Source organism: Lolium perenne, chromosome 2 (assembly GCF_019359855.2).
Source record: "Lolium perenne isolate Kyuss_39 chromosome 2, Kyuss_2.0, whole genome shotgun sequence".
NCBI classification, from domain to species: domain Eukaryota; kingdom Viridiplantae; phylum Streptophyta; class Magnoliopsida; order Poales; family Poaceae; genus Lolium; species Lolium perenne.
In genome coordinates, this window is record NC_067245.2 from 62,044,281 (window position 1) to 62,055,689 (window position 11,409).

Consider the following 11,409-nt stretch of genomic DNA (forward strand, 5'->3'; position numbering starts at 1 on the left):
AGGCTAAATTAAAGCATGTTGGTCACATTTTTATGTGTGTCTATTACGAGGTCTAATACGATGACGGTAATGTGCTAGCCATATGAAAATTCATCTAAGGATAATATGATTTTAACATTATCATGCGTTTATACATAGCTTATTCGAGCCAAATATGTGTTCATCTATTATTTCTGACTCATTTTACATCCCAAAAGTTGTTTTCTAAGATCCAGTACAGGAAATATTTTTTCTACATGGTTCATTCATTTTCTTGAAATACGAACAATCCAATTCGCAGGAAAAGGTAAAGACAATGAAGGATTGGATATTAATATAATGTTGAAATTCATTGACACAATTATTTCTGTATTTTGTCTATAACTGACAATTCTTAAACATGTTTACTTTCAGTGTGCTGCTGGAAAGTGCATTGTATAGTCGATTAACATACCCATAATCTGCCAAGTAATTGCTACAATATTACAAAATTATTAACTCATGTGCCTTTTCTGAATAAAACCTCATTACCATACCTTTGTCAACAAATACTTCTTATGTATAAAACATTTTGTTTTCATATATGCTCCGCAGCAGCGCGCGGGGTATTATCTAGTTCTAATAGTTTGGAAGCTTCTCGTTCAACTCTTTGTATGTATCTAAATATTTTTGTTGAAACCATGTTTTATACGTAGCTAAGAATACAAGATTAAAAATTCCATTACTAATACAATGTCCGGTAAGATAATGATTTCAAAACAAAATATAAGACAAAACTTTTCAATTCACAAATCACTATATTTTTATTTGTACTAATGGGGGTAATTTACAAAATTCTTCTGGTGGTATATTATTACTATACCATCAATCTTATTATGTTAGTAGGATGATTCAAATCATACGATTATACAATCTTTCATCTTCAACCATGGCTTATATTACAAGAAAGTACTCCCTCCTACCCTAAATACTTGGGACGGGTTTTATGTACCTAGACATATTAAGCCTACATTTTGCCTAAATATGTGATAAGTATTTAAAGCCAGCAAGAGGGAGTAGATCAAATGAATATATTTTTTGAGCAAGAGATCAAATGAATATTTACCAAAACACATTCATTATATAAGTCTACTTACTCAACATTGCACTTCTAGTGCATCTACTAGTTAAATAGAGTAATATAGAGATATCTTACTCTCTACATGGACTTATTTAACATGGATAGGATTGATCTAGAAGCACGACATAGTGGAGCAGTAATAGGATGCACTCAGCATTGATTAAATGGCCAACGTTGCTAGATGTGCCACTTCCGTGCCATTCGCGGTGCCAGATGAAACATCATATTGTTCAATGGTGCACAAAAATAGTACTCCCTCTGGTTCATATTAATGGACTCACTTTATCTAAATTTGTATGAATCTAGTTAAGTTATTGGACTAGATGCATGTGTACCTAGACAAAGTTGAGCCGTTTAATATGAACCGGAGGGAGTAGTATGTTAACCATCATTGACACACTTACATATTATCATGGAATATTTAGTAGAGTGATTCATGTGAAACCACATCTTATCATGGGCCTTATTATTGGAATCAAGCCTAAGTGACTGATCATTTTCAGTCGTGTCTCCCAAACCGCGTCCGCCAAAAGCGTCAGATCGGTCGTTTGGGTGGCGCCGCACCTTGGTGCCGTGATTGGGGCGTCCCTCTCCAGCCGCGTCCCCCAAACGTGACCCTCAAACAATTTTCTTTTTAAATTCAATGCTTTATTCATAATTTTGCATACGCTTCATAGCTTTTACATGAAAAAAGAATTAAAACGGTCAACCAAGAACAACCAAAAACCTTGGAATACACCAAGGGAGGGCATAAAAACCTAGACTAGATGTCCTACCGGCACTCGTATTCTTCGCTACCGTCGTCATCGATGTCGGCGCCCGAGTTGTCGCTGTGATAGTGGATACGACAAGACTCATTGTTGAATACCTTGATGTTCATCTAGCCTTCGCCTTTGTAGAAGAAGTTTACCAAGCATCTGACCTCAACATCGTGGGCGCGGGCAAACTTCTTCCAGTCAGTTTGGAGGTACATCTTGCCTTTCCCATGGAACATGACCTCCACGGTCCTTCCCGTGAAGTCAGCTCGGCTGGCTGCCAGCCGACGAGAAATTCGGCGAACTTGTCCGAGAGCTTCTTCTTGCCGAAAGGGTCGTTGTTGATGAGGACGACGAACTCGAAGTAATTTTCATGGGGGCACTAATCTTCCTCAGGCGACGGCAAGCGTGCATCACGATCGTCCATGCCCCAGCCGCGTTGGCCACGTTCGCGGCCATTTGAACACGCCATGGAGCGCATATGGAGAAAGTTGGGTGGCGGAGGCTAGGGTTGTGGATGTGTGGGATTCGGTCTGTGTGTGAGGGGCAATGAGCGATTACCCCATTTTATACGTCAGAGGCAGTCGAGGGGGCGGTGGCGCACATTAACGTCGGTACGCAGGACAAGGCACGACAAGGTGTCTCGCTGCGCAGAAACTAATTTGTGTTGGTCAGAGGTAGGCAATGGGTGCGCTGCAACCCTACGTGTTTTAGTTGCGTCCGGCGTCCACTCAACATCCCCTGCGTAGCCGGGATGGCCTTGGGGCACCGGACATCGTATTGGGCCGCGCTCAACGAAAAAGGGTTTTGTGGGGCGCGTCTGGGAGCGATCAAACGTCCGGCGAGCCCCAAATTCCTTTGGCTGTCGGTTTGGGAGACACAACTAGAGATGCTAGGTTAGACTTGTCTAGCCCAACCAATAAACATAGGGTGAATTTGTTAGCTTACACGGTGGTAGGTAGAGAGCATGAGGTGAGAAAAATTCCTTTTTTGTGGGCAACCAAACAATAGGGTTCCAGAAAGCACGGGCCAACACTAACCTCAAAGCACATCAAAAGGCCTCCAGGTCAGGCTCCAGGTAAAGCCTGTTCGAAAAGAAAGCGTGTGAAGATTCCTATTGATATCGCGATGTTGGGACCTCACATGACATGCAGAACGCAACCACAACCAAACACACATGCTAAGTCCCTTCCTCAGCTCACACCACATGCAGCCCGAGCAACCAAACAAACCGATATGATGTTTGCTTTCCCATCTCGAGCGAGCCAAGCTCTATTGGGCCAAAAGCGTGTGTTGTTTTGGATCCTGCCTACATGTACCCAGGCAACCAATCACACCCATAGTGAGTTAAAGGTGTTCTGTGGTGACTATGTTACCAATCCAGAAATATTCGATCAAGGAACATCAACACCTCTTGACTCCGCCTTGGATCTAGCGCTACCAGCCCACCACCACCTACTACCACGTCGAGCGGGCAAGGAAACACATTGTTGTTCAACTAGCCATTGCAACGGTCAAATATGAAATGAAGTCATCCTGCATATAGAGTCGTCCCCCAAAGAAACTGATAAAAGGAATGCCGAATTCGACATCACCTTCTCGACGGCAACCACAATGATTTTTTTTGAGGGAAGAGAGAGTTTCATTGCATCTTAATATCAAAGATTACAATGTCATCCAAAACAAGACGATCAACTTCTGCTGGGACATGCCCCATCCAGAAGTTATTGATAGCATATAGCCTAGATAATTTGGCAAGTTTGTGTGCTACCTGGTTGCTCCCTCTTCTAATTTTACAAACTTCGAAATTACTAAATCTCACTTGAAAGGTCTCGATCTCGTCATACGTGCGCCAGAGGCACGATAAATTTTGGTTTCTTTTCTTGATCGCCTCCACAACAGCAGCGTTGTCAGATTCCATCACCACTCTTAAGTTGTCAGGATTAGGAATCATATGTAACGATGCAAGACAGGCAATAGCTTCAGCTTCTTCTGCATTTGCACATGTCCCAGTGCCTCTGCAACTTGCCCAAAGAACCTTTCCAGTATTATCTCTAGCAATACATCCCATATAGCTCTTGCCGTCTTCACTGGTGAAACTAGCGTCGACATTGATTTTTACCCAGCCATGTCCAGGTGGCTTCCAACACTCCTTGGTGTCCTTCCCTCCAGCAGAAATCCCAGACGCATGACAGGATGCAATGGGCGTACCTGCATTTGATATAGGCTGTTTGCCTTTTTCGTTGTCATGTTTCCTGCAATTTAGCATAAGATCCTGTAAGTATCTATCCAAATACTGTACGGACTCAGAAATTTTACACTCTCCTTTGTTATGAATAACATCACAACGCAGATGCCAGGACCTCCAAAGGATCATAAGAATAAGGCCCCTCCTGTCATTACTAATGTTTGCCAACAACAGAAGAAGCCAATCTGGTCCTGTATATATAAAGTTGTCCTCATCACGAATGCTCCATTTATTTCTCATCTCCTGTCTTAAAGCTTTAGCTTTTGTGCACTCAACCGTGGCATGGTAACTTGTTTCATCTTTGCAACCACATATCTTGCAGATGCAGTCTATCTCTAAGTTTCTTTTGAATTTATTGCTTTTTGTGGCAAGATTATCACAAGCAACTCGCCAAACAAAAATTCTGATGTTGTTTGGTACTGGAGCATTCCAGATAACTTTCCACAAGTCTCGGGTGCCTTCTTCTCTTGAGCTCGAACTGGGTTTTGATATTTGGTTGTATTTCAGAAACTATGCTAACTTGTAAGCACTTCTAACCGAAAAGACTCCATTTTTCTCATAATGCCAGGCAAGAAAATCCTTTTTTGATGCATCCGGGGTTTCAGCTGCAAGATAAGGTCAGCATCATGGGGTTGAAAATTTCTACGAATGATTTGCACATTCCAACTACTGTCCGCAGTGTTTACCAGCTGATATACACGCCTATGCCTATCTGGTATTCTAGTTGGCTGAGCTTTTAAAGCATGGTTTCTCGGAATCCAATTATCTCTCCAAGTTCTAATACTTTCCCATCGCCTATTCTCCAAACCACCCCCTCTTTGAGAAGCAACTCCCACATCAAATGTCTATCTTCTGTTCTAGGCTCTTCATACACAAAAGTCTCTCTCCATTTTATTCCACTAGATTCAAGGATTTTTACATCGATATAGTGTGGACCACAGTCTATCAAATCTAATGTTACATTGTTGTTCCAGAATAGGACCAGCCCACCACCTTTACCCTTGACACTAACCGGCAAGTAATTCTGAAAATTAAGGCGTCTACAAACAGACTCAACTATGCACTTATTTTGCCGAGTTTCGGAGAGGAACACCAAGCTGGGACTATGTGTCCGCACCAAGCGGACCAGCTCTTGAACTGTCCGTGACCGTCCCAGGCCACGGCAGTTCCATGCCATGATGATCATGGCCCCTGCCGGGCGCTCACATTAGCGCCCGACAGTGTGCCGGTAGCCCCAGGACCGGTCGCTGCCATTCCACCATCCTTCCCACTTCCAGGTTCTTCATCAGCCACTTCATGTTCTGTGTGCTTGTCCTTCCTCCCTGCACTCTCTACCTCATCTCCTTTCTCTTTTACATCAGTGTCAGAAATAAGAATGGAAAAGCTATTTTCATCAGAGATTTCATTCAGTTTACACTTTTCACGTTCCAGATTCTGATTCAGCTTACCCATCAGTCTATTTTCTTCTTCTTCTCTGAGCTGACGCAGACCTTCCTTTCCCAAACATTCAGACAATGTTGGGCCTCTGTATATTGTCCGCTTGGCTTTTGGCTCATCAAAGAACTCTGGGTCAGGAGGTCGGGGCCGAACCATGCCGACGACAGAGCCGGCCGTTTCAGCTCCACCCTTGTTCTTTCTTTGATCTTCTAGTTCCTCTCTGCTTATGCGCTTCCAGCTCCCCTTCTTCCTCTTCGCGTGTGCCTCATCTTCATTGGTGATGGCGTTGTCCGTGGTCTTGGCCTCCGCAGCACACTCTAGGAGTGCTACATTGGCCTGGTTCCCTTCAGTAGCACCCATGTTCAGGCTTGCCACCGCCTTGGCTACCCGAGCCACCGTGGCCGGATACAGGATCTGAAGCCTTCTGGTGGGATCGTTGGCTTGCGACGATGAGCGCCAAGGCAGGGCAGCACGGTGTTGTTGTAGAGACTGCCCTGCCGTAGCCGGAAGGTGCCAACAATGATCCTCCGGGAAGACCGGCGGAACTCGCAGCTCGGTGCTGTATCGGATTTGTTGATCTTGTGTTGGGATGTTGCAGTTCACTTCTTTATGCCCAAAAGTGTGGCAGTCTCTCATACCGGATTAAGGAAGTGATCGACTCGAAAGTTTGTCGTGGTTGGTCCTTAGACATGTTGATTATTAAGAAACAGCAAAACTTAACTACCTAGGAGCTACCATAGCGGTTTGCGGTCATCAGCCGTCCGATTAAACTCATAGACAGACACCAAATTGATCCTTGTTGCCGCTTGAGTGCGTACGAATCGGGCAGGCCAACATAAAGGGGCCTCTACTCCGCGAATTGATCTCAGCGAGCTCTCGTTGACCGGGCCTTCATGTGGTCCATTATCTATGTGAATCTGGCCCAAGACTACTTCTCTCTCGTCTCGTGTATTTTTCCACCGATGACACCTCCGCTTCCCTGACCTGGCAGCGGCAATCCCTATTCATTGCTTATTGCGATGTGTATATGGGGCTCCACACAGGGATGGATACATGGGCCGGCCATTACTAGCGATATAGTCGTTTCCGGTTTTTCGTTTATCACATCGTTGTCTCCATCCTGGTCTTCTACAGTTTTCTTTTTGCTGTTCGATTATTTTCTTATTTAGTCCGGTTTTCTCCAGTTTTTTCCATCTTTTTCGACTTTCTTTTTTCTAATATGAACAATTTTAAAATCTGAACAATTTAAAGTATAAACAAATTTAGAATTTGAACATTTTCAAATTTTGGATGTTTTTTGAAACTAAAGAATTTTAAAATTTGTACATTTTCAAAGCTGAACATTTTTCAAATATGAACATTTTTTAAATCTGAAAAAAAATTTAGTTTCAACATTTTTTAAATCTAAACAATTTTCTAGTTTGAACATTTTACAAACTTGAAAATTTTTAAATCTAAACAATTTTCTTGTTTAAACATTTTCCGAATTTAAACTTTTCAAAATCTGAACATTTTTCAGAATCATTTTAAATTTATCGTATTTATAATCTGAATTAAAACTAGCAAAAAGCCGGAAACAACTGATAACAGGGCCCCGGCCCAGGCCGTTTTCGCTTGAGCGATCCGATTTCCTTGCATCGCTTAAAGCGATACATAGGACCTGAATCTTTTTTCTTTTTGGTTTTAAAACTGCGTGAGCAGGGTCTTGAACTTGAGATCTCTTGGCTCTGATACCATGAAAGATTGCTGCACTAGCCAATTGAACCAAAATTCTGAACTGATGGAAAGAGACTAGGCAGTGTATTTATATTCAACATGTGGCTTTACTCCGTCTGAATTTGTGAGTATTACCGTCTCCTGTCATCGCCTTGCCACTCCTTCCTCCATGGACCTAGCTCGTCGGCGCGTTGCCGGTCAGGACAGCTTCTGCACTGTCCGCGAACCCTAGCTAAACAGCTCTGCATCCGCTACCTACTCCGGCATTGGCACATCCTACGTCCACGGAAATGCCTCTTTTGTGTCGATGCATTTCCGAACCGCCGTTGTCTCCCCTTGAGACTCGAGCCGTCCTTCACCCGTCGCCGGCAGAGCTGGGAGCACGTCCGTGCGCGCGTGGTCATGGGTCTCCATCTCCTCCACTAGCATCTCCGCAATTTATACATCCTGACCACACCAATCGCATCCAGAAGTATGAGTGTTGCATTGCATCTCTATCCATAAGGTACGCACCTCTGATTCCTATGATTCTACACGAACTGTTTCACGTATCTTCATAGGTCGAATTGGGGCCTGTAGGTGGACATTTAATCGTTCCTAGGTTTTGAAGGGAGCATGTGGCCTGCATATTCGAGAAGACAGGCCCTGAAGCCGCAGATCGCCAGCTGACGGTAATTAAGATATTACTAGATGCGAAGATTGAAAGTAACAACTTAGTATTTTGTATGAAAATCTAACAAGCTAATTAATTTGGTTCTTAACATTGCTGGATGTACGTAAACAGTTTTCTGTATGGAAATCTAACAAACTAATTGATTAAGTTCTTAATATTACTGGGTGTGAAGATCTAACAAGCTAATTAATTCAGTTCTTAAGGCATGTATAAATTTCAAATAATTACAGATTTCTGAGTCCAACGTAAATGGAGCAATCATCGGAAGTGCAACGGTGAAGCAGTAGGCTAATGTGAGACTCTGACTGAAGGTTTGAAGTACATTTAATTAACCTAATCATGTAGGAGTATTTGGTTTGTGTAATCTTTCTTATTGTGTGATGGCTGCTGCATATTTGGGAATTGACCACAGTTTAGTTTAACATATACCACGGCTCAGTTTTTTTTATTAATACTAGGAAAAATGCCCGTGCGTTGCATCGGGTGAGAACATCAATAATCACAATAAAAACAAAATCAAACAAAAAACGAATTAGAAAACAATGCAAAGACTCTCAATTGATCGACCCAACAACCCTTCCTAGCCGACGCAACCAACCGAAACCCTATCTAACCCAGCATAGCCCCACAAAACCCTTCATCGGTCGCTACTCCCCTCTCCTTTCCTTGATATACCGTTAGCCCCGGCGACTCCACCCTCTCGCTAGCGTGTGAGGCCCGCTCCTGCCTCTCTTGCGCCACCACTCTCTTTCTATATGTGTGTTCCTCTTGACCGGACTCTGGGCCCTCCAAGCTTGGCCTTCCGGCAGCGCTGCTAGCACTAATGCCAGCCCCAACCTCTCGCTTGCGCCACCTCAGGCCAAGCCCTAGCAGCTCCAATAAATTGATAAAAGTATCCACCTAAGCGAACATATATTGCAAAAACGTGGTTGTGAATCAGAGAAAATGACCTTAAAGGAAGAATGGACCAACTTTGTATAATGTTTAACTACAGATGCGTGTGAACCAAAAACACATGGAACCAATGAATTGCAAAAAAAAAAAAACCACATACACGTGAGCTTCAAACGAACTGGAGAAGACATGTTTTATGTACCAAAAACATAACTGAAGAGGGCATGTGAACCTTTTATGTTGCTTCCTCAGACGTGGCTTCTGCTGTCCCGTTCCCTGCTCCGCTCGAGAAGCTTCCTTTCTCCCCACCCCGCGGTGGCAGCATCGGCGTTTGTCGACGCGTTCACGGCCACACGGTCGGAGCTCGTCGCCGCGCGAGACCAATTGTTGTGCTTCTCAGTAGTTGCTTTAGGCTTTTGTTTTTTACATCCGTGCAGAATTCTTCTTTCTTTTTGGATTTGCACTTTTTCTGCATCTAGGGAGATACATGAAGATCAATCTAATTCTCATGCATGTTTCGTTTCGGCAACTCCAAAAACACCACCACTCGAGTCGGTTCTGTCGTCGGCCCTGCATGGCTGACCGGTCTTGGTCATCTCCATGGTGTAGGAGATTACTGGCACGGCTTCCGCTTCCCTGGTGCCCAGCACAGCAGCACAACAATGATTCTCTTCTCTCTGGCGACCAGGGGGGAAACCCTAGCCGCCGCCGCCAGAAGACCCATCCACCTCCTCTCCTTGCTTCGCCGCCACCGGAGGGGGGGCCGGCAAAGCCGTGCGCCCCCCGGGGAAGGTGGCGGCGGGGCGCTTTTCTCTCCCCCGCGTCCCCTGGCGAGAGGGAGCTCGTCGGGCGCGGGGCGGGGCGGCGGGCGCTGGGGCCGGCGGCTGCGCGTGGCGGAGGGCACGCGGGCGGGGAGCGGCGTTGGTGCGGTGGCGCAGGCGTGGCGGGGCCTGGCGATGTTGCAGCGGCGAAGGCGTCGTGGCGCGCGCTCGAGCCCGCGGCGGCGGGTCCGAGGTGACCACGGCGACGGGTTGCAGCGGGAGGCTGCGGCGGTGGGGCTGCGGCGGTGGTGCCTGAGGCGTCGCGGCGCGTGCTCGAGCCGCGGCGGCGGATCTGCGGTTTGGCCGCAGCGACGGGCTGCAGCGGGAGGCTGCGACGGTGGAGGCTGCGGCGGTGGTGGCCAAGGCGGAGGAGGCCGCAGCAGAGGAGCCTGTTGCTGGCCATGGTGGCGATGCTGCTTCGGGAGGCTGCGGCGTTGGGTGGGCCCCGATCTGGGCCTGTCGGGCTTTGCGGGCCGCGGCCGCTGTTGGCGTTGGCGGCATCTCCGTCTTGGCGCTGGGTGGCCCGGTGCTGGCCTTGGCTCTGGGCCGGGTTGGTTGTGCGGTGGCGGCTTCGGGCGGTGCGGGGAGTTCTTGTCTGCGGGCTTCGGCGTTCGTCATCGAGCTCCGTGTCGGTGTTGGTCGGCGTCCCCTCTATGTGGCGTTCCGGCGGCGCCCACGGCGATCTTCGGCGGTACTCCGTTGGCTTCGGGCTTTGCTGCCCTCTGCGCGTCGGCGGCTACAGGTTGGCCTGGCGGATGCTCAGCGGTTGAAGGTGGTGGTTTGTGCCGGTCCTTGTTGGCGGGCGCGAGGTCTTGGAACTCTTCGCTGGGCGAAAGCTCTGTCTTGGCGGGCGACCAGGACCGACGACGGTGACGCCTGTGGGCGCCGCTTACTTCTTGAAGGCATCGTCGAAGCGGGTGTTTCTTGTTCTCCGCTCGGGCTCTCCGGGGGAAACCCTAGATCCCTCGCGGGATCGGGCGTGGGCGGCGCTCTTGCGTCGTTTTGCCTCTTGGGGCCTCGCTTTGGATGTCCACCGGACAAGGGGACTTGTGGAGTGTTTTGGTGGTTTTCGGCGGAGGCGGGTTCGTCTTCGGCCAGGAGGGGCGCGGCCTCGGGGCCGGCGTGGTAGTTGGAGAGGTGGCTCCGGTCTTTCGCCTCCGCCTGTTGCGTTGAGGTGTGGTGTCGACCTGGCTGGTCGTCGACCCGTGGGGAGCGCAGCCTCGGGGCTGGCGTGTGGTGTCGTGTTGTATGATTTTTCGGCCAGTTTTCCTTATAAACGGGCCACCTCTTTTCTCCTATATCAATGAAAGACAAAGCTTTTGCCCCGTTTAAAAAAAAAACAATGATTCTCTTCTCAGACATATATCTTCCAGCGATGGCGCATGGATCATCGGAGAAGGTGCACGTCCCGCGCCTGAATGTCATCTCTGGAGTCGACAACACTTCGACAACACAGTCCAGCGATGACAGAGCAGGTGACCAGCACGACAAGTCGACAACACACATGTAGTGACGCCAACACATGCAGCATTTGTTCTGAGCTCTCTGGAGTCTGGACACACTTCATTACGAACCACTTGAACCAGTCGAATTTTGAGAAACAATTTCTTAGACATGGGACTCTTCTCGATGCGGCCCCAAAGAAAACCCGTCGAATTTTGGGTAAGAATTTCATAGATAGGGGACTGTCGATGCTTCCAGCCCGAAAGAAAATAAGCAAAACTCCTCTTGTTGCAAGAGAAACAATCGACAATTGCTCACATGAC

The 11,409-nt window shown here is 47.1% G+C and overlaps 1 long non-coding RNA gene across 1 annotated transcript; it reads left to right on the forward strand.

The window, feature by feature from the left end:
• Positions 1 to 7,444: 7,444 nt before the first annotated feature.
• LOC127330042 (uncharacterized) lies at positions 7,445 to 8,372 on the forward strand. Its single transcript, XR_007869098.2, has 3 exons — positions 7,445 to 7,760; positions 7,835 to 7,926; positions 8,159 to 8,372. It is a non-coding gene; the product is annotated as an uncharacterized lncRNA (long non-coding RNA).
• Positions 8,373 to 11,409: the final 3,037 nt, after the last annotated feature.